The sequence below is a fragment of the Podarcis raffonei genome, chromosome 1, assembly GCF_027172205.1.
Source record: "Podarcis raffonei isolate rPodRaf1 chromosome 1, rPodRaf1.pri, whole genome shotgun sequence".
NCBI classification, from domain to species: domain Eukaryota; kingdom Metazoa; phylum Chordata; class Lepidosauria; order Squamata; family Lacertidae; genus Podarcis; species Podarcis raffonei.
In genome coordinates, this window is record NC_070602.1 from 14962398 (window position 1) to 14986179 (window position 23782).

Here is a 23782-nt window from a genome sequence, read left to right on the forward strand (position 1 = left end):
ATTTGTACCCCGCCCATCTGGCTGGGTTTCCCCAGCCACTCTGGGCAGCTTCCACAAAGACCAAAAATACACTAAGATGTCACACATTAAAAACTTTCCTGAACAGGGCTGCTTTAAGATGTCTTCTGAATGTCAGGTAGATGTTTATCTCTTTGATATCTGATGGGAGGGCGTTCCACAGGGCAGGTGCCAGTACTGAGAAGGCCCTCTGCCTGGTTCCCTGTAGCTTTGCTTCTTGCAATGAGGGAACCGCCAGAAGGTCCTCGGCACTGGACCTCAGCGTCCGGGCTGAACGATGGGGGTGGAGATGCTCCTTCAGGTATACTGGGCCAAGGCTGTTTACTTGACAGGGTTGAGCATGAGCTTTCAGACCCTTGTCTTTATGCAGAAAAGCATTCTGGGAGGCGCATGGAATTAAAGCAGTTTAAGCCTGAGCACCAACCAATTAAAATCATGGAAGGCTCTAACAATGGAATGAATTCCCTCACTTTGGCTGTAGCAACCTGGCTTCAGCACATCAAAGCAGACTTAACAGTGGTTTGAGCAGCAGGAAGTCTCACAAGCACTGATCACGACTCAACAGGACATCCCCGCATCCTTCTTTGCATTGGGTTTGCCAGGCTGGTTAGCAGATCCCCTCCTATGGTCCATTGTCCCTCAACAAGACCCCTGGCATTCTTTTTGGAAAAAAGAATATTCATTCAGAATTCCACCCCCCTCTCTTATTTTTCAATTTCCTTTCTTTAATAGTACTGCGTTTTCAGGGAACTTTATCTGCTATATCTCAGACATCCTTCACTACAGCCCTGTTCTTTTTTACAAGGGGAGGTGAGTATGTTCCATCAGCCATAAGGGTCTTTAATGCAAAATGGGTTTCCCAACTTCTCTACACTTCAAACGTCTGGCACAACGGTTCATTTCCTAAGTTAGATGGGTTCTAGGCAAAGTTTTTTTGGTCCCTATTACAGGTCCCTAGACAGCATCTTAAAAAGCAGAGACATCACCTTGCCAACAAAGGTCCGTATAGTTAAAGCCATGGTTTTCCCAGGAGTGATGCATGGAAGTGAGAGCTGGACCATAAAGAAGGCTGATCGCCGAAGAATTGATGCTTTTGAATTATGGTGCTGGAGGAGACTCTTGAGAGTCCCATGGACTGCAAGAAGATCAAACCTATCCATTCTGAAGGAAATCAGCCCTGGGTGGTCACTGGAAGGACAAATCCTGAAGCTGAGGCTCCAATACTTTGGCCACCTCATGAGAAGAGAAGACTCCCTGGAAAAGACCTTGATGTTGGGAAAGATGGAGGGCACAAGGAGAAGGGGACGACAGAGGACGAGATGGTTGGACAGTGTTCTCAAAGCTACCAGCATGAGTTTGACCAAACTGCGGAAGGCAGTGGAAGACAGGAGTGCCTGGCATGCTCTGGTCCATGGGGTCACGAAGAGTCGGACACGACTAAACGACTAAACAACAACAACATTACAGGTCCCAAACTGTGTCCCAAATTCAATTCTATTTTTGGAGATAGGTGAATGCCCACTCTCCACCAAAACATGATGGGCTGCCCTGAGATAGTGGCTCAAGATCTCAGTGTTTGGCCTGGGGAAGGGATTATTCCTACATTTAACCAATGAGGAGTTTATTAGCACATGGCTGAAACTATGATCAGAAAAGCCACCTCGATTGGACTGCCACCATCCCTCTTGTATCATCTGGGCTTTGATACAGCCCTTGAATCCCTGAGGCAAAGGCTTTGGGACATCTCACATAGCGACCTGCGATCTTGATCCCATGTAATCTGTGGCCCGGTAGCAGCAGGAATCCAATATGGGTACGACTTTCAGATATCCTCATATCTTAGGAACCTGTCTGTACCAGCCTATCAGCGTTTATGTACCAAAGCCAGACTTAATGTATTTCCTTCGGAAGTGCTAAATGGTAGACTGAGAGGCATCCCTTATCAGAATAGGCTTTGTTTATGTTCTTAGGGATGCGGGTGGCGCTGTGGTCTAAACCACAGAGTCTAGGGCTTGCCAATCAGAAGGTCAGCAGTTCGAATCCCTGCGACTGGGTGAGCTCCCGTTGCTCGGTCCCTGCTCCTGCCAACCTAGCAGTTCGAAAGCACATCAAAGTGCAAGTAGATAAATAGGTACCACTCCGGCGGGAAGGTAAACGTCGTTTCCGTGCACTACTCTGGTTTGCTAGAAGCAGCTTAGTCTAGTTCACTAGAAGCAGCTTAGTCATGCTGGCCACATGACCTGGAAGCTGTACGCCGGCTCCCTCGGCCCGTAAAGCGAGATGAGCACCACAACCCCAGAGTCATCCTCGACTGGAGCTAACGGTCAGGGGTCCCTTTACCTTTATGTTCTTAGGATGTCAATTGTATGAAGCTTATCTTACTGCATTGTGGGCAGTATGAGCAAGCAAGGGACCAACTGATCAAACCCCTACTGGCAAATCTGCCGGGAAAGTCTGAAGCCTACCATATTAAATATCTTTTGGATGACAGGTCTAATGATATTATACTGGCCATGGCAAAGTTTCTTTCAGAAGTCAAAAGAAACAAAGACCATCAGGCATGAGACAAAACAAAAGGACCGCCTCGGTTTCTCTCTCTTTTGTGGTTGGCTGTCTTAACTGTATTTTGTTCTGAAATTGTTCTATGGGTCTTTTTTTTTTTAAAAAAAATGTTTTTTATTGTTCGATTTCTACTTAACAAATTATCAAACTTAACAAATAATCACATACATTATTCCCCCCCCCAAGGACTTCCCTCAGCTCCTCTCCCTGATTTCTCTTCACATATTTCCTCTGCATATTATAAAATTGTACATATCCTTACATATCTATCCACCATGTTGTCCACCAATAAATTTGTGCATGTTTATTCAAAACCTGCCAGGGAGTCCAATTCATTTTGTTGTCTATTTAGATAATTTGTAAAAGAAAATTGTTCTATGGGTCTTTGGACTGCAAGAGAGAGAGAGAGAGAGAGAGAGAGAGAGAGAGAGAGAGAGAGAGAAAGAGAGAGAGAGAGAGAGAGAGAGAGAGAGAGAGAGAGAGAGAGAGAGACCATAGCAAGACCCAGGAAGGCAGGCTGAGAGTGCAGGCTAGGAAAATTTAGGAAATTACCATGGTCAGATCCAAGTGGAGAAGGGAAAAGATTGGCTGGATGGAGGCACCCAAGAGCAGCAGGCTAGGATGTTGCTCCAGCAGAGATGCGTACTGATAATCACTGGAAGTGATAAAGGACCCACACTGGCTCCCAGTATGTTTCCAAGCACAATTTGAGGTCTTGGTGCTGACCTTTAAAGCCCTAAATGACTTTGGCCTTGTATACCGGAAGGAGCGTCTCCACCCCCATTGTTCAGCCCGGACACATTGACTGACAGCAGCTCTCTGCAATTTAAGACAGGGAGGTCTTCCCAGGACTCCCCAGAGATGTCAGGATTAGGCTCTGGGATCTTCTACATGCAAGGCTGCGTGAGCTACGACCCTTTCCCAATTGGACAATCCAAGTATTCAACTGCCTTTTAAACAGCATTGAAAATATAAGCACATTTCCGAGCACAATTCAAAGTGTTGGTGCTGACCTTTAAAGCCCTAAACGGCCTCAGCTCTGAAGGAGCATCTCCACCCCCATCCTACATCCCGGACACTGAGGTCCAGCTCCGAGGACCTTCTGGTGGTTCCCTCATTGCGAGAAGTGAGGTTGCAGGGAACTAGGCAGAGGGCCTTCTCAGTAGTGGCTCCCACCCTGTGGAATGCCCTCCCATCAGATGTCAAAGGAATAAACAACTGTCTGACATTGAAAGCCAGTGTGGTGTAGTGGTTAAGAGCGGTAGTCTCGTAATCTGGTGAACCGGGTTTGCGTCTCCGCTCCTCCACATGCAGCTGCTGGGTGACCTTGGGCTAGTCACACTTCTCTGAAGTCTCTCAGCCTCACTCACCTCACAGAGTGTTTGTTGTGAGGGAGGAAGGGAAAGGAGAATGTTAGCCGCTTTGAAACTCCTTAGGGTAGTGATAAAGCAGGATATCAAATCCAAACTCTTCTTCTAGAAGACATCTGAAGGCAGCCCTGCTTAGGGAAGTTTTTTTAAAAAATGACTGATGTTTTAATGTATTTTAACTCTCCTGTTGGAAGCCGCCCAGAGTGGCTGGGGAAACCCAGCCAGATGGGCAAGGTATAAGTAATATATTATTACAGTGGTAACTCAGGTTACATACGCTTCAGGTTACAGACTCCGCTAACCCAGAAATAGTACCTCGGGTTAAGAACTTTGCTTCAGGATGAGAACAGAAATCGTACTCCGGTGGCGCGGCAGCAGCGGGAGGCCCCATTAGCTAAAGTGGTCTTCAGGTTAAGAACAGTTTCAGGTTAAGAACGGACTTCCAGAATGAATTAAGTACTTAACCCGAGGTACCACTGTAATATTATTATTAGTAGTAGTAGTAGTAGCAGCAGCAGCAGCAGCAGCAGCAGTAGTATTCCCAGCACTTTAACTGGGTTATTTTGTCCAGTGTGAGAAAAGTCCAAGATTTATAGTTTATATTGTCCTTTAGATGTGCTACAAGTTCCAACTAAAGATACCATAGATCTATTGGTATCGTGGCAAGAAGGTGGGACAAGACTTATTGTAGCAGCAACACGCTCCTTGTATCTTTCAGCCTTTCCGAAATTGGGCAGGCCATGTGTCAAATTCCTTGTCAAAAAGAATATGGTACACATTTCTGTTTCAAAACTCTGGCTGCGTAGGGGCTATAAGAGAACCTTGAATTACAGTAGCAATAACAGGAGCTATTATCGTGATACGAGTTTTTGTGTTCCTGGAGCTTGGTTTGATTGTAAGGAGTGACAGGGACACAATGAATCACCCACACAGGGGTGGGTTTTGCCCATCCCTCTGGCATCTTCGGGAAAACTACCTGTGACAGCTGATTGACAAGAGTCCTATCCATCACAAGTTTACAGCAGCAGACAATACCCCCCTCCCATCCGCTGACATCCCATACATGCAATGGCTGCAGTAAGTAAAATTTATAGCACAGCATTCCTATAATGAAGGGGTTGGGAGCCAAGGGGGCAGGCCTGAATGTGGCCCTCCAGAATTCTTTATTCGGCCCTTGGGACCCTCCCCAGGTCACACCTTTTATCCATTAGCCATATCCCTCCCTAGCGCTACATCACATGCTTATCAAATGTTTCTGCTTGTTTGGAATACGCCCTTGAGCTCAGCTCACATCCCAAAGAATCATGGGAACTCTACTGCAGAGCTTCAATTCCCAGCACCCTTAACAAACTACATTTCCCAGGATTCCTTGGGGGAAAGCTGAACGGCACCTCGTTAACCAAGCCTGAGAAATGTGTGCTTAAAAGAAACTAGTGGGAAACAGATAAACGAAGTGTGAACAAAAGTCACATTCGATTTTTTTAAATAATAATTTTTATTAATTTTAGTATGTTAATTGTTGTACATACTACAAAACTTCACATCTTATACAATCTTTTTGGACTTCCATCAGCACCTCTGACGATCCACCATTCTTATTATTTCTTCTGCATTTCTTAAATTCATATTGCCTTTAATTGTCTTAACTAACAATCCTCCTCTTTATCCATTTTTGCAATAATTCAAGTAATTCACCTCATAAACTTCTTGCAAACCTACAAACGTAATCTGATCATCACAATTGCTTTTCAAATATTCCGTAAATTTACACCAGCCTTCTGTGAATCTCTGGTCCTGCCGGTTTCGGATTCTTCCTGTTAGCTTGTCTAATTCTGCGTAGAATTAGAATTAGAGTAAGAACAAAAGTCACATTTGAAAAGGGGTAATTAATAGATTGAAGAAATTGCGCTGGAAATAAGCATTCAGCAACTTCCCCACAAGGATCTGGTATTGTTCAACATCTTTCTTAATGACTCTAGCAGTGCACAGGGCTTGTGAAATGTCTTATTTGGCAATGTCTATGCATGAAGGCTGTTTGAACTGCACTCTTCTAACTTGCTGCTGTGTTCAGTCCACACGATGGCAGCATATTTAGTTTCTTCAAGGGCCTCCAATGAACGAAATAATACATTGTTAAAAACGGTCACTTCTCTCTCTCTCTCTCTTTTTATATATATTCAGACTGCTTACTCTTTAGACAGGATTGCAGCTAAACTCTTTTTTTCATAAAACCACTGTAAGATGAGGTGAGAGGGTTTTTCCTCCTCATTTTTTTTCATAAAAGCAATGATTTGCATTCAAGTGATGGGCAAGCTACAATCAACAGACTGGAATCATTCATAATTAGCCAATGGCAACAGTAAAGGTAAAGGTAAAGAGACCCCTGACCATTAGGTCCAGTCGTGACTGACTCTGGGGTTGCTCATCTCGCTTTATTGGCCAAGGGAGCCGGCGTACAGCTTCCGGGTCATGTGGCCAGCATGACTAAGTCGCTTCTGGCGAACCAGAGCAGCGCACGGAAACGCCGTTTACCTTCCCACCGGAGCGGTACCTATTTATCTACTTGCACTGTGACGTGCTTTAGAATTGCTAGGTTGGCAGGAGCAGGGAGCGAGCAATGGGAGCTCACCCCGTCGCGGTGATTTGAACCTCCGACCTTCTGATTGGCAAGTCCTAGGCTCTGTGGTTTAACCCACAGCGCCACCCGCGTCCCCAAATGGCAACAGAGGTTTAGTCAAATTCATGGAAGATAACACAGTCTCCAACTGGCCCCTAAATGCTGGGACTGTCACAAAAACCCTCAGGCCATTATGGCTTCTCACTTCGTCATGCAGAGTCCCCAATTTCCAAATGCAAACCTTTCCTCCCTGCTCAAAAAACTTCAAAATCTTTCTCCACCTTTTCATTCATTGCTCCTTCCATCTTCTGGCCAGGGAAAGAGAGAAGCCGTAACCTACTTCAGGTTCTCATTTGCATGCTCTTAAAAGATACCCAGCAACACCTCACACAACAGCGAGGGTCTGCTCTGCATCCAAACCTCTTAGGTCCTTGCCCAGTTTCTTTGCATCACTGCAATGGCCTTTCGTTGCCATTTTCGTTTGGGAACCTGAAGTGTCACCGAGCCGCCGCCACCTGTATGTGTAGTGGGAGTTTCCTCTTTGGCGCCTGCTTTGAGAGAGATGCAGAGAGATCTGATCCTGCAACTTGGCACTATCTGTGCCTTAAAATGAACAGGACTAGATTCTTAGAGAGGAAGGGGATTTGGGGAGATGGGGATTTGGGGAGATGGGGAGATGGGGAAGGGTCCTCTTGAGCAAAAACGCCTCCCTCCAAAGACGCTTCCTGACTGGCTTCTAATGTGGATGGGGAAAAGGCAATAATCTGAATTTCTGGCACCTTCTGAAATCTGATGAGTCTCTTCATTTTGTGCATTTGGGTGAAGGGGTGTCTTAGGGCAGTTGGCGGAGGGGATACCTGTGGGGTGGGGGTCTTTGCAGCTGCACATTCCTAATTTGCTCAGAAGTTTGAAACACTAAAAAGGGGGGCAGTTTATGTAGCCCCGAACTCAAAAGTCTATGTGTTCCTAGACCCTAAAATAAACATTGGGAAACCCATTTCACACACCTGCACAATCACAACAGTAATGGTGATTCCAAAATACTCACAAATGCATGATAGCATTGCATAGTCTACACACACTCACACGCAGTCAGCTGTATTTATTGATTTGAGGTTTTCTTTCCCCCTCAGATTTCCCTAAATGCAATGCATAAATTCAAAGATTTCTGTGTATAAAATACTGTAGCTTTGTGCGTTTCCCCTAATAACATTTTGTACGTGACCAGGAGGAAATGCTCAAGAAGTGATACTGATGTTTCGGGGGCACCAACTCCTGGGGGCCAAGCCCTTTTGCCCCTCCCCCCCACAATGTCTGAAAAAATCAGGGGGTAGAGGAGGCCGAGCACAGAGCCAAGCGTTGTGTGACTTCAGTGGCTGATTTCTCCTGCTGCTGCTGCCAGTCAGTGTAGACTGTATTGATCTAGATGGAATGAAACTCTAACTTGGTATACAATAGCTCCTTATCTTCTCAGGAGTCTTGTGGCAGTTTCAAGACTACCAGTTTTTATTGTGGTGTGAGCTGCAGGGACCAGCATCCACTCCATCAGATGCATGAAGTGTACTCCTCAACTGCAGGTATATTTCCTTAAGACCGCAATATGAGAGATTGTAATTTGAGTTGTCTGCAGTGGGGTCAGGAGGAAATAAAATGGCAGAAGTACAGGGAGGGACGAGGCAATTAGAGGCAGGCTGCGTTCAAAATAGGCTCAGTGACTCGGTAAAACAGCAGTGGCAGGTGATAAAACAATCATCTTGGCAGCGCTGAGGTAATTAATCGCTGGACTGGTCATGTTGTGCGGATGCCTGATGATCGTCTTCCAAAGCAACTACTCTATTCCGAACTTAAAAATGGAAAGTGTAATGCTGGTGGTCAACAAAAGAGGTTTAAAGACTGTCTCAAGGCAAATCTTAAAAAATGGAGTACAGTGGTACCTCGGGTTAAGAACTTAATTTGTTCTGGAGGTTCGTTCTTAACCTGAAACAGTTCTTAACCTGAAGTACCACTTTAGCTAATGGAGCCTTCCACTGCCGTCACCGCGCGATTTCTGTTCTCATCCTGAAGCAAAGTTCTTAACCTGAGGTACTATTTCTGGGTTAGTAGAGTCTGTAACCTGAAGCGTCTGTAACCTGAAGTGTCTGTAACCCGAGGTACCACTGTATATACACCGACAATTGGGAAACACTTGCCTGTGAGTGCTCCAATTGGAGAACAGCCTTTACCAAAGGTGTCATGAGAGCCAGTGTGGTGTAGTGGTTAAGAGCGATAGACTCGTAATCTGGTGAACCGGGTTCGCGTCCCCACTCCTCCACATGCGGCTGCTGGGTGACCTTGAGCCAGTCACACTTCTCTGAAGTCTCTCAGCCTCACTCACCTCACAGAGTGTTTGTTGTGGGGGAGGAAGGGAAAGGAGAATGTTAGCTGCTTTGAGACTCCTGAAGGGGAGTGAAAGGCGGGATATCAAATCCAAACTCTTCTTCTTCTTCATGGGCTTTGAAGACACTCAAACTCAGGATGCAAGGGAGAAACATGCTAAGAGGAAGGCACGCTTGGCAAATCCACACCGTGATCAGCTCCTGCCCGGAAACCAACGTCCCCACTGTGGAAGGACGTGTGGATCCAGAATTGGCTTCCACAGTCACTTACCTACTCATTGTTAAGACTGCTTTTATGGAAGACAATCTTACTCAGCTCCAAGTGATTGCCAAAGAAGAAGAATCTGTAATGGGAAAGGAAGCCATTGGCTCTATCCAGACCCACATGAAGGGAGCTGAAGTTCTTGATGAACTCTATAATTCCTCCATATTTCTTCACCATGACACCTCTGATGGTTGCTGCACTGTCCTTCACAGTCCATCATACTAATGTTTCTGGGGATGCTGTGAAATTAGACACATTCTCATTAGGCGAAAGCTGGCCCAAATATGTGATTCCATTTGCACACAACAATGCTTTCTTTTATTTTTTATTTTTTGGGGGGTGTTCTGTCAATGCATAATAATTAGGGCTGTCAACTGTAATCCATTTAAATGGTGAATTAATCACACAGAGTTTCAGTCGGCCTGCCAGTCAATTAGTGGGACCGATACTGAAGGCCAAATTTGAGGAAGAAGACAACAATGGCAGCCTTGCCAGGTTGTGTCAAAAGCTAGGGGATATTTTGCCTTTCAGGATGAACCTGCTGTGGATTTCTTCCTGGCAACAAGAACTGTATTCCAGTCCCAGAAATATTGGACAGGGGTGCCATCTAGGGGAGCACAAAAGGCTGAGGGCCCCCCAATTTTTCAAGAAGGGAGCCAGGCCCCCTCAATATTCAGTGGCCTGCAGCGGGCCCCATCAGGCATCCCTGCGGCTGTGGCAGACCTTGCTGTCTCCTCATGCAGCATGACATCACACATGTGTGTGATGTCACACATGATGTCACACATGTATGTGGCATCACGCATGCACCCCGAAAGTTGGGCACAGGTTGGGCACCTGTGATACTGGATTTCAACACTGGGAATGCATATTTATTTTTTGTTTAATCATTTTGGCTGTGTTTGTAAGAGGAGGTGTATTATATTCCTATTTCCTGTTTGGATGGGGGAAAAAGTATTAGTTGAAATCTGGAAATAAGAACTTATTGATATACCACACATGCTGTTATAGAACATATAGACTAAGGTTTATTTGATCTATTTGCTGATGGCAGGGTTGTAAAGAGGCAGCTGATGGAAAATATTATTGGCAATATTTAGAGATATAATATAGAGATCAACTGAGAACTGACGCAACAACGGAGGTCTATCTTGGACATACCTTGTAAGGAGAGTGGGAAAGCGGTTTGGGAAATTGCATTAAATTGAATCAATTCAGTAACGATTTGTAGTATTTTGGAAAATCAGTAAAATAATTGGCCAAAAAGAAAAAGAAACTATTAAACTTGGCCACTTCCTTCTAGTAATAATCAGCATTTGTTGCATATTGTAAGTTTCTGCACCATCCGTATCTGCTACCTATGTTGAGGATTGTTAATATTAACACAATGGCTTTTTAAAGTGCTTTCTGTTTGTTTATGCCTTTTGTTTGATACTTCACACTTAAGAGAAATGATGCCTTTCATCAGAATATAATTCTGAAACCTTATACTTTAGCCTTTCTGAATTAAAGAAACAGTAACCAAGTTAAGTTCAACATATACAGTGGTACCTCGGGTTACATACGCTTCAGGTTACAGCCTCCGCTAACCCGGAAATAGTACCTCGGGTTAAGAACTTTGCTTCAGGATGAGAACAGAAATCACACGATGGTAGTGTGGTGGCAGCAGGAGGCCCCATTAGCTAAAGTGGTGCTTCAGGTTAAGAACAGACCTCCAGAACGAATTAAGTACTTAACCTGAGGTACCACTGTAGTAACCATGCAAGCTAGCATCACTATTGAGTGCCCTTTAAAACAAAATATAATTAGGTTCCCCCCTCCCTCCCCCTGCTATATAAAGCCAGCCAGCCAAGATAATATGCGGTCTCCAAATTTTTTTGACTAGCCCTGCTTTTAATGAAACGGCTGTGTTGTGTACATCAGTACACTTTGGTGCTATTCAATGAACTCCAGTGCACTTCTATTAAACCAACAGAGAAGGGCATGTTGGTGGCTCTGGAGCATGTGGGGAAAGCCCATAACTCATTGGTAGAGCATCTGCTTTCTATGTAGAAGGCCAGAGGCTCAATCCTTGGTATCTCCAAGTAAGGCTGGAAATATCCCTGGTCTTCATCCCTGGAGAGCTGCTGCCAGTCAGTGTAGACAATACTAAGCTAGATGGACAGGTTACACCTTGCTCCCCCCCAAACCCTGTTTTCAGTTTAAATGAAGGTTTTAATGACTGAGTCCTTTGGAATATGGGAGAAGCTCTCCCAGTCATGCTAAAGCTGTTTGCACACTGCCTAGCACACACGAAGTTGGGGGCATTGTTGTTGTTGTTGTTTAGTCGTGTCCGACTCTTCATGACCCCAGGCAAGGATGAGAATATTGCCTGTTTGCAACAGTGGAGTGAGTTGTTGTTGTTGTTGTTTAGTTGTTTAGTCGTGTTCGACTCTTCGTGACCCCACGGGCCAGAGCACGCCAGGCACTCCTGTCTTCCACTGCCTCCCGCAGTTTGGTCAAACTCGTGCTGGTAGCTTCGAGAACACTGTCCAACCATCTCGTCCTCTGTCGTCCCCTTCTCCTTGTGCCGTCCATCTTTCCCAACATCAGGGTCTTTTCCAGGGAGTCTTCTCTTCTCATGAGGTGGCCAAAGTATTGGAGCCTCAGCTTCAGGACCTGTCCTTCCAGTGAGCACTCAGGGCTGATTTCCTTCAGAATGGATAGGTTTGATCTTCTTGCAGTCCATGGGACTCTCAAGAGTCTCCTCCAGCACCATAATTCCAAAGCATCAATTCTTCGGCGATCAGCCTTCTTGATGGTCCAGCTCTCACTTCCATACATCACTACTGGGAAAACCATGGCTTTAACTATACGGACCTTTGTTGGCAAGGTGATGTCTCTGCTTTTTAAGATGCTATCTAGGTGTGTCATTGCTAGTTGGGGGCATGCTAGCAGATAAATATAAATTTGCCCTTAAAATATTATTCACAATCCGTGCATTGGTCATCAGACACATTTTATTTCTGTGAGGTTTTTCTCCAGTCTTCTCTCTCTCTCTTTAATTTTTATTGGAAATTTTATTTACAAAGTAACATAACCCCCCCACCCCTCAATACACAAATCCACCCTCATTAAACATGAGCATAACATATAATAAGCATAGCATACAACAATACAAACAACCAAATAAAAGACTTCCTTTATCCTGTATCTGGCCTCCTTCTTTACTTCTTATAAGCTGTTTCCTTTATGAATAATTATTAAGATTTTTCTAATTATAACTTAAATATCCACAAAGTCTCCCGCAGACATTAATTGAAACAAGTCCAGGTATGTATTTTAGGGCACTGTTTTGTGAAGTATTCTCTGCGTTTTCCCCATGCTTTTTGAAATTCTTGTCTAGTGTGATCTCTAATTGCCTCTGTTAATCTAGCCAGTTCAGTTGTGCTGATCCTGGGGGCTAACCAAGAGGCGAGGTCCAAGTCCAGTCCAAGGTCGATGGTGCGGTATGGAGGCTGTCCGTCAAAGCTGTAGCTGGGTCCAAGGCGGGGAGTCAGGTGAGGTCAGGAACTCTGGCAGAAGAGCAGGACAGGGTGCAGGCAGGAACAGGCTACCAACAATGTTGCACCCGCAACCTGGGACTGGGCTGGCTGGCTTTTATCTGCCCCGAGGCATAGGGTGGCCCCAGTCCACAGGTAACTCGCCTCTCCTGGCCTGGAGGCGAGCACTCCTCCTGTGGGAACTTAGTTCCCTCCACCTCTCTGCCCTGAGCCTCTGCAGCTCAGGAGAGGCTGGAGGGTTACCGGACCCAGAAGCAACCTCCTCTTCCCCTGACGGGGCTGAGAGTGGAGCGCCTGCAGGCAATGGGTCCTCCATCACCGCAGGATCCAGAGCAGGCTCAGCTGGTGCCTGCGCCTGAGGATCCAGCGCAGGTGAGGACCCTTCAGGCTCAGCTGGTTCTGGAGGCGGGGACTCCTGTGCAGGCTGGGATTCCTCAGGTTCAACCTCTCAGTCCGAATCCCAGGCCATCACACCAATATACTCTAACAGTATACTCTGTTTCTCCAGTCTTCTCATGGCCCTCCCTGCCAAAATGCACTTGACATAAACTAGTCATTGTTGTAACTTTTGGCCAGCCTGACATTATTGATTTCTATTTTTAAAGGACAAAGCTCACTTCTGCAGCCAGTGAAGAAATCACCCATGAGGGTTATTTGTATTGCCTTGTGTGTCGTCCAGACAATAAAAAATAGCTATTTCCCTTCCTCTCCCAGCTAATCAATTATTGTCTAATCCCCTTTAATTTAAGAACCCATCAGTACTCTGGAGGGAGCTGGTCAGGCTAACCTGGTGAGCTGCACTGACTAATAGCCCAGCGTAGAGAGTGCTTCATTTGACTCAACCTACTTTAATAAGGAGAAAGGAAAGAGTAAGCTTTCTTGATTAGCTCATCAAGAACCTACTTCTTGCAGTACTTGGGGCAATTTAAGATATTGGAGGGGTTTCTATGACCATCACTGCCATGCATTCAAAGAATGCACAAAGGAGTTTCCTGGCTCTCCCCCAGGAATGCTTGAGAGGGGGGTACTACAGATGAGCAGAAAGCTCCTCTGAAGGAGAGGAACATGGGCCAATCAGGTTCTGCCCTTACATCAACAAACTCTGTGGGTGTTCCTCAGTATGCATGCATAGCTCTTTTCACGGGTGGGTGGCGTCCATTGGGACTGGCAGGGTGTAAGGCTGGAGGCCAACAGTAGGTGGAGCCAGAGGCAATCAACAGGCAGGCCCAGAGAAATCCGGTTTTGTCCCCTCCTCCCCCTCCCTGCTGAGTCCTACATGGGCAACACTGAGTCTGAGGAGGTGCCAGGGGTGGGTGCCTAAAGCAGATCAGTAATAACTCACATGACATCAGTGTCGTTGACTATTTATTCAAAGAAACAAACAGCTCAGGAGGCCAGGCCTAGTGAGCACAGCAACTCTCCCTGGTAGACCTTGCCCCAATGAGGCAGTTGAGAGGACTGAAGGTCCCTGTCTTCCCACAGTTGCCTAAGCTTCCTCCTCCCCTGGGTCCTTCCCAAGGAACCTAAGACTCCATGAACACGTTTGTCTCTGCTCCACCCTCTTCACCCCTCTTCTGGACTTGGGAGGGGAGGGGAGGAGGGGAGGGGAGCTGGTCACCACAGGCGGGGCAGACACCCTGGCTTCTTCAGCAGCCTGTCTCAGCTCAACCTCTTGGCCCTGCCTCTGCTTCAGCCTCTGGACTGCCCTCTGCCACAGCCTCTTCCTGCTCACTAAACCCTGTTTCCTCTTCAGCTTCCGACACATCCTCCTCCTCTCAGTCTTCTCTCTCTTTTCCCCCTGACTACCGACCTCCTGGATCTAAGTCTTCTTTCTTTGGGGGTTCACATGAGGGTTCCCCAGCTGGTGTCTCCCACCATTCCTCTCCATCCATCCAGTCTGTGACAGGAAGAGGAAGTGGATGGCCAAGAACAACCCCCTGGACTAGATGTAAATAAGAAGGCAGGTCAGTGGTGGGTAGTTGAACCTAGACTGAGATTCATAAGGCAGTGCCCCATTTTCTTGAAGGACCTGCCTCCAGTGGCTTCTTCTTGTGCATGCCAAATGTGTTGGGGAATGGCAGCTGGGTGCATGAGCAATGGAGAGTTCTCTGCTACCTCCTCGCATGTCCTTTTAATGCTTGGGCAGGGTCATAGGGGGGCACCAATTCTCAGATATTGTTTGATCCATGTCACAAGCTATAGGTGCTGCAGTGTTCAGTTAAAAAGGTAAAGGTAAAGGACCCCTGGACAGTTAAGTCCAGTCAAAGGTGACTATGGGGTTGTGGCGCTCATCTCGCTTTCAGACCGAGGGAGCCGATGTTTGTCCACAGACAGCTTTCCGGGTCATGTGGCCAGCATGACTAAACCACTTCTGGCGCAATGGGACATCGTGATGGAAAAACCAGAGTGCACGGAAACGCTGTTTATCTTCCCGCCGCAGCAGTACCTATTTATCTACTTGCACTAGTATGCTTTCGAACTGCTAGGTTGGAAGGAGCTGGGACAGAACAATGGGAGCTCGCCCCGTCACGGGGATTCAAACCACTGACCTTCCGATTGGCAAGCCCAAGAGGCTCAATGTTTTAGACCACAGCGTCATCCGCGTGTAGAGATAATGAAACTATGTGAGTGGGACCAGTGAGCTGAGGTGGTGGCAGGAATCCTCCCCACCAGATCGGTACCCTGCATCCCAGTGAGTGCCACTCACATGGGAAAGACCAAAGCGATGGACTGCAACCCACATCACGGCCACAGTGTTGCCACACGAGCTCTGCAACACGAGATTCCACCACACAGAAGTGGCAGCGATGCCTTGAGGTTCTTCAGCATCTCAGCATGGGAAAGGACTTTTGCTTGCACACAGAAATAGTGGACTTAAAAACAACAACCAAAAAACCTGCATTTCTGCTTCCCTTTGAATTTGATTTGTTGCGCTGGCACTGAAAGGAATGATTGGCAAGTGGGAGATTACCTTTCCACCACAGCGCACAGAAGTGTCAATCGTGTTCGTTTTCTCAGACCCATTTAACCTGCCATCAAATGGTTGAACTTGCTTCACTCTGCATCAACGGCTAAGGAGAGCAGGCCATTTTCATGCAAAGAAACATTATTGGGAGTGGGGGGGATATTATTTTTGGTTAAACAAACACACACCAGCTCTCACTTGCCATCCACTGCTAACAATCTGTTCGCATTTTTCTAAAGCTGTGATTACAGGCTTTTGGTTGTTGGGTACACAGTTCCAGAATTATTGCAAAGTACTTATCGTGTGGTAGATCACAACATGACCAGGAACCTTGTCGGGATGGGAACAAAGCTTCTGCATCACTGCGCACAATTAATATAATTGCTTTGGCATAGGTGCAGAACCTGGCGGACTAAGCAGGGATTTGTAGAGCAACACTGAATTTTCATATTTCAGGAGGGTAGGATGATGCACCCACCAAAGTAACCCTCATGAAAAATCAACCCCCCCCAAGCAACACACAGTGTCATCTTTCCTATTTCCTTGGCAATTTGACCAAGCAAGGGGAAAGGATTTAGCTATGTTTCATAGTGGAGATTGCCTCTTTTGAAATTGCAGCTACCGTTTGAAGAAGGCAACCAGCAACAGCATCTTCCTAGTCTCTTGGTAAGATCTTGCCAACAGAGGTGGAGAGCTACAGATGTTCCTGTGGTGAGAAGCAGCTCACCAGGTGGGGTGGAGCGGCTGTGCTGGCTTCCCAGCAGGTGGGTCTTGGTTGCCTGCTGGGAGGGAGGAAGGCAGCGGCAGGGGCTGGGAGGTCAGCATGGTGCAAATACACCAGCAGGAGTGTTGGACTGGCTCTGCTGGTGTGTCCGCACCGCAGCAACCTTCCTTCCAACTGCCTTGCACCTCTCCTATGTAGTCATGTTCCTTTATTTCGGGGGGTCTACTCTGAGTCAAACCTAGTTGAAAACTGCCCCATGAGTCTGCTCTGAGGATGCAACCCTATATACTTAAAAAAGAGAAACAATCATGAGATCCTTAGGTCACCAAATTACTCCAATACCTCATGGGCAGCTTTTGCAGCACCTGAGGCCTTTCTCTGTGTGCCCCTCTGAGAGAGGTTCAGAGGGTGGCAATGAGAAAACAGGCCTTTTCTGTGGCACAGAATTCCACAAGGAAGTTTGCTTGGTGCTGACGTCACCAGCCAAATTTTTTTCTATTGAATGGGCAGCACTGATGGCCCCTACTGGTAGCCTTCCTATGTGGCAACTTTTTACTTTTAGATGTTTCATATTTGTATTTTTGTTGATTTTTAAAAATGTATTTCATACTCTATTACTGTAATTCACTTTGGCATACCCTCATGGGCATAGCTGGGGATGGGAGGCAGCTGCCCCCCCCCATGCAGTAAATAAATAAAAATACTTAACTAAAAGTAGAAATTGTAGAAATATTTTCTGAGCACTTGGGGTCAAAAGGAAGTAATTTAAAACAACAGTTGTTGAGACATTTCATCCTGAATATGCTAGACCAGTGTTTCTCAAACTTGGTTCTCCAGGTGTTGTTGGACTACAACTCCCATCATCCCTAGCTAGCAAGACCAGTGGTCAGGGATGATGGGAGTTGTAGTCCAACAACATCAACATTTGAGAAACACTGTGCTAGACAGAGCCAGACAGAGGATGACGGCAGGTGGGGGTCCTGCCCCACTAACCTCCCTAGGTGCCCAGCCAGATGGGCGGGGTATACTACAACAACAACAACAACAACAACAACAACAACAACAACAACAACAACAACAACATAAATCCTGGCAAAAACGAGTCACCGATTAACCAGCTAAATTCTGTGCTCTAATACCAAGTGCCAATAATAATAACAATAACAACAACAACAATAATTTATTATTTATACCCTGCCCATCTGGCTGGGTTTCCCCAGCCACTCTGGGCGGCTTCCAACAAAATATTAAAATACAACCGTCTGTTAAACATTAAAAGCTTCCCTAAACAGGGCTGCCATCAGATGTCTTCTAAAAGTCTGGTAGTTCTTTTTCTCTTTGACATCTGGTGGGAGGGTGTTCCACAGGGCGGGTGCCACTACCGAGAAGGCCCTCTGCCTGCTTCCCTGTAACTTTGCTTCTTGCAGCCAGGGATCCGCCAGAAGACCCTCAGCGCTGGATCTCAGTGTCTGGGCAGAACGATGGAGGTGGAGATGCTCCTTCAGGTATACTGGACCGAGGCCGTTTAGGGCTTTAAAGGTCAGCACCAACACTTTGAATTGTGCTCGGAAACGTACTGGGATCCAATGTAGATCTTTCAAGACCGGTATTATGTGGTCTCGGCGGCTGCTCCCAGTCACCAGTCTAGCTGCCGCATTCTGGATTAATTGTAGTTTCCGGGTCACCTTCAAAGGTAGCCAAGGCTTTGTCTCTTTCTGATTTCAGAAAACCACGCCAATTAATAAAGATAACCAAGACCCAACAATCACCCCAAGGCAAAGCCAGCAAACCTGTTCCCAATCCCACCTTGCGTCGTAACCAAAACCTCTCTTGCCCTTGGGAACCGCAGAACAGAACATGCTGTTCCATTTACATGCAGCTGCTGGAGACACCTTATAAATAAACAGCAATGTTGACACCATCTACTGTCCAGCATGGAGGCACAAGCCACTTAGGCGGTATACAGGCTTCACCGAATGCCAAGAACTTCAGGACTGCTGCCAGAAAAGGGGCCATGCCAGCAGTTAATTGAATAGGCCTTCTATTTTGCAGTCTGCTAACAGCTACCTGTGCACACATAGGCAGGATTCAGGTTTTAAGCAGCGGGAAGCGTTATAGTGATTTGCCAAAATTCCCCAGGGACAAAACTCCACCACCTTATAGGTTATTTATAAGGAGTGAACAGTCCCTAGCTTCATCATGGAATAAACATTTTTGCTCTGCTGTGGTGGGATGTGGTAAGAGGTTGGAGCTCATCGTTCTGGGATGAAGGAGCTAAACAGAGAGCCGTTACCATGTAGAGCAGGGTCGTGAATGGGGCACCTGCAGAGGCCCTCTCTGACACCCACACGGCCCCCTTCTCCTGCTGAAATTAAATCGTGCCAATAGGATAGGTTATGCGCTTCATTTCTCTCTCTGTCTCTCTCTTTGTGTGTGTGTGTGTGACAGAGAGCGAGAGAGAGAGCTTCTCTCATTTGCAAATCATAGATTATATTTATCTCTACTCTTCATCCTTGCCAAACTCTCAGAACTCTTGAATTAAGGAACTATGTGCCTGCATGTTGGGCGCTGAATAAAGGCAATGCTTGGAACTCCTTTGCTGTTTTTGCTTAATGAATACATGACAAAGGAATATTGTTTCCATTTCAGGTTTGTCTCGATATGCATTGCCCAGGTTTGCAGAGATGAAGGCAATCAGTAGTGATTTGCCCCCGCTAGAATATTAGCATTGGTCATAGAAGAGTTGGAAGGGACCCTGAGGGTCTTCTCATCCCACCCCCTGCAATGCAGGAATATACAGCTATGGGGATCGAACCTGCAACCTTGGTGTTATCGACACCACACTCTAACCAATGGAGCTATCCACAGGTGCACATAGGACCAAGTAAAGGTTGGCAATCCCTGGTGTAGTGGATAATATGCTGATCTTTAGGGTAAGGTTTAAAATGACTGTTTCGAAGCTCCAAACCTCCTCTCGTCCTGCTGCTTTCTACCAGGGGAAACCAGGAAAAAATGTCTTGGACACTCAACTTGTCCCAGCCAGTGTGGCCAATGGCCAGGAATGATGGGAGCTGCAGCTCAGCAACATTTGGAGGGCTCCTGGTTTGAGGAAGGGCTACTGAATGCCATAGTAAAGGTGAAATGCCAGTACCTGGTTAGCTTTCTAAAAGGGAGCAGGTGGCACTGTGGACTAAACCACTGAGCCTCTTGGGCTTGCCGATCGGAAGGTTGGCGGTTCAAATCCGCATGATGGGCTGAGCTCCCTGTTGCTCTGTTGCACCTTCTGCCAACCTTGCAGTTTGAAAGCACACCAATGTGAGTAGATAAATAGGTACCGCTCTGGCGGGAAGGTAAATGGCATTTCCTTTTCTTTTCTTTTCTTTTTAAAGGTAAAGGGATCCCTGACCATTAGGTCCAGTCGCGGACTCTGGGGTTGCGGTCGCTTTATTGGCCGAGGGAGCTGGCGTACAGTCATGTGGCTACCATGACTAAGCCGCTTCTGGTGAACCAGAGCAGCGCACGGAAACGGCGTTTACCTTCCTGCCAGAGCAGTACCTATTTATCTACTTGCACTTTGACACGCTTTTGAACTGCTAGGTTGGCAGGAGCAGGGACTAAGCAACGGGAGCTCACCCCATCGCGGGGATTCGAACCGCTGAGCTTCTGATCAGCAAGCCCTAGGCTCTGTGGTTTAACCCACAGCACCACCCACGTCCCGTAAATGGCATTTCCATGCACTCTGGCTTCCGTCATGGTGTTCCGTTGTGCCAGAAGCGGTTTAGTCATGCTGGCCGCATGACCCGGAAAGCTGTCTGTGGACAAACACCGTCTCCCTTGGCCTGAAAGCAAGATGTGCTCCGCAACCACAGTCAAATTTGGCTGGACTTAACCGTCCAGGGGTCCTTAACCTTTCACCTTAGTTTCCTAAAAATGAAGCTTTTTGTCCCCTGTAGCTAACGAATGAAGAGGGAGGAGTATTTCAGGTGGCGCTGCTTATTCCTATCGCCTTTCATCAGATCTTGAGGGAACATTGCCTACTCTTGTGTGTGTTCTTGCACACACACACACACACACACACACACACACACGGTAGCCTGTGTGAGTTGGCATGGTAACTCCCTCTTGCTAAGTTACTAGCATGTACAGTTCAGGTCCTGATCAGCAATTACAATGTCAAAAGCCTCCAGGAATGTGTGTGGAAAGTGCTGCTCGTTAAGTCGCTTAATCTCTTTAGAGGAGGCGGTAGGAATGGGTCTCATATTCCAGGAGCACCAAACAGTCCTCCATTGAAAGGAATCGCCTTTGTGAAGGACTCAGCAGGTGTGTGTGTGTTTGTGTGTGAAGTTATTAAGCCCCCATCGGGCCACGCATTCATCGCTGAGAGGCGCAGGGAAAATATATCGTGAACTGCATGCCTGCGTGGGTTGCGGAGAGGCGCGCATTGCATGCGTTTTCTGTGAACATTCACCACTGGATTCAGGCTCCTTGGGGCTTAGCCACTCTTCCTCTTGCCCAGAAGAATCGCAGGAGTTGGTGGTCCTCAACTGTGGGTCAGCAGCCTGCTTCTGCATGCAAACCAATGGATGGAAGAGTTTGACCTAACCACTCCATCCTACTAGGCTGTTCCTCCAATTCATACATAAGTATGGGGAAGGATGTGGGTGCTGCAGAGATGTACACAATTGAGTTTGTGTAGGCTTTGTCTCCTTGGAGAAAATGCTATAGATTTTTTTAAAAAATAAATAAAAAAGCCCCGTTTATTTCCTTTCTCTCCCCCACCCTTTTTTTTTTTTTTGCACGAACCCCGTCTCGTAATGCAAGGAGCAAGCTTAATTTCCCCCCGTGATTCATCTGATTAATGGTGCCTCCTCCTGCCAGTTCTGAATGGTGAGTATTTAATCCTATTTAACTCCTGGGACTTGGTGTGTCATTAGAAGACTAAAAGGCATGATGCGCCAACCAGATGGTGATTCAAAGCGATCATGTGGGAGGCAAACAAAGGCACGCTTGCCTTTCTCTTCGCTTAATGATTATTCCATTTCAAAGCGCCAGGGCCTCGTCCGCGCAAAGAACACGGGGCAAGGCCACCCTCCCACTGCACTGTCGTGCAGAAGCGGCGCTGGATCAAGGACGGCATGGCGTGACTTAGGTGCGGCAAATGCAATTATCTGCTTTGCTGGCAAAGATGCTGGCCACGTCGCCAAAGGACAGAACAGCACAGAGGAGGAAATGAGGCAACAAAGGCATCCCTGTTACAATGCCCATCCGAGCACAGAAGTGGAGGAGGAAATCGAAAGATGAAACTCTTGCTTCTGGGCCTTTTGAATAAGAGTGTCCCAGAGCAGAAAGTTAAGAGCACCCCTAAACTCAGCCCTCCAGCTGTTTTGGGACTACATTTCCCATCATCCCTGACCACTGGTCCTGTTAGCTAGGGATGATGGGAGTTGTAGTCCCAAAACAGCTGGAGGACTAAGTTTGGGGGCACCTGGTGTGGGGATTCTCAGTGGCATAGCAGCTCCTGCCAGTGCCCGGGGCAGACCAAAGTTGTTCAGCTCTTTGTAGGAAATAGAAGTTGTTCAGCTTTTTTTAGGGGAGCAACAAAAGTTATTGAGCTTTCATGGGATAAATCACCAAAATTTAAGTAGCGGGCAGTGGCTCCACCCTTCTGCAATGGCCCTTAATGGCCAAGTTAAGACCATTAAGAAACAATACAGGGCCGATGAGGGCTATTGGCAATGCAAGAGAACAGCCCCCCACCCACCCTGAGGTGTGAATAGAGTGGTCTGGAAGTTTGCCAGGTAACTGGGTTTGAGGTGACATAAAAAGAGAGTCTTGAGCAAGGGTGACTGGGAAGAGGAAGGAAAGAAGACCGGAATCCATCTTGGGTAGGTTGGCTGAAGGCTAACTGCACTGCTGTAGGCGACAAGCTCCTCTTGAAATGACCATGCTGAAAGATCTGGACTCCCTCCATGCAGACTGAGGGCGTAAATAGGTGAAGGAACCGTATTTCTTAAAGCTACGACAGTCTCTGCCGTGTCTCCATTATCCAAAGGACCATAGACCCTGAGTGAGTGCCTGGGACCCCATGGGCTTTTGCCACTGCTTGGCTGAGAGAGGGGAAGGCACCCAACCTTTGTAACAATACATAGGGCCATGTGGCCATGACTTCTCCATCTCATTTTCCCATGGCATGTTTGCCTGTCCTGAAGCATCCCACCTGTGGGAGCTATTCTTTTGCCCCCACAATGTGTGAGAAGAGTAAGTGGAGGTAGGCTAAAGCTCTGCACACATCCAGTGCGCTCCCGCTGCTGGTTTTTGAAGCGGCACGCACATGACTTCCGGCACAACCCATATGGATCCTGTCCTTTCTTGAGAAATGCTGCTTGATGTGTTTTTCCTCAAACCAGCTTCAACCTGACGAGAGAACGTAAGCCACACACACTCACTCTGAAGTTAAGCCAGGTGTGCACATTTGAGACAGCCGCTGCGCATGCGCAGATGACCGCTTCGCTTCTGGGGTGCAGGGTGCTGCAGGGGCAGGGCAACCAAACAGGCAATGTGAGCTGGGGGGAGACACCCCCGCCTCCTCTCTGCAGTGTACGTTGTTGTTTAGTCGTTTAGTCGTGTCCGACTCTTCGTGACCCCATGGACCAGAGCACGCCAGGCACTCCTGTCTTCCACTGCCTCCCGCAGTTTGGTCAAACTCATGTTGGTAGCTTCGAGAACATTATCCTCATCTTTCAGCGTCATAACTTTTATATGCCTGTTGTCTTTGTCCATGGAGGTTTCTTGGCAGGGATACTGGAGTGGCTTGCCGGTTCCTCCTCCAGGTAGATCACGTTTGGTCAAAACTCTCCACTTTGACCTGTCCATCTTGGGTGGCCCTGCACGGCATAGCTCATAGCTTCTCTGAGTTATTCAAGCCCCTTCGCCACGGCAAGGCAGTGATCCATGAAGGGGTCTGCAGTGTACATCAAGGTGGAAATATGACTTGAAACGCAGTGGCAGAAACCAAACAACCTTGCTGCATCTTAAGCCACCAATGTGTACATAGTCTAATGTGTACATCCATTGTAACTCTAGACCAGGCATCAGCAAACTCGGCCCTCCAGATGTTTTGGGACTACAATTCCCATCATCCCTGACCACTGGTCCTGCTAGCTAGGGATCATGGGAGTTGTAGTCCCAAAATATCTGGAGGGCCGAGTTTGCCTATGCCTGCTCTAGACAGTGGCAACTGGTGCCCGTTACGCCTTGTGGGGCAGAACGCAGGCGCCCAAGCCAACACACCAGTTCCCACTGCACTTTCAGCAGGATAATTTGGTGGTGAAATTCCACAGCCAG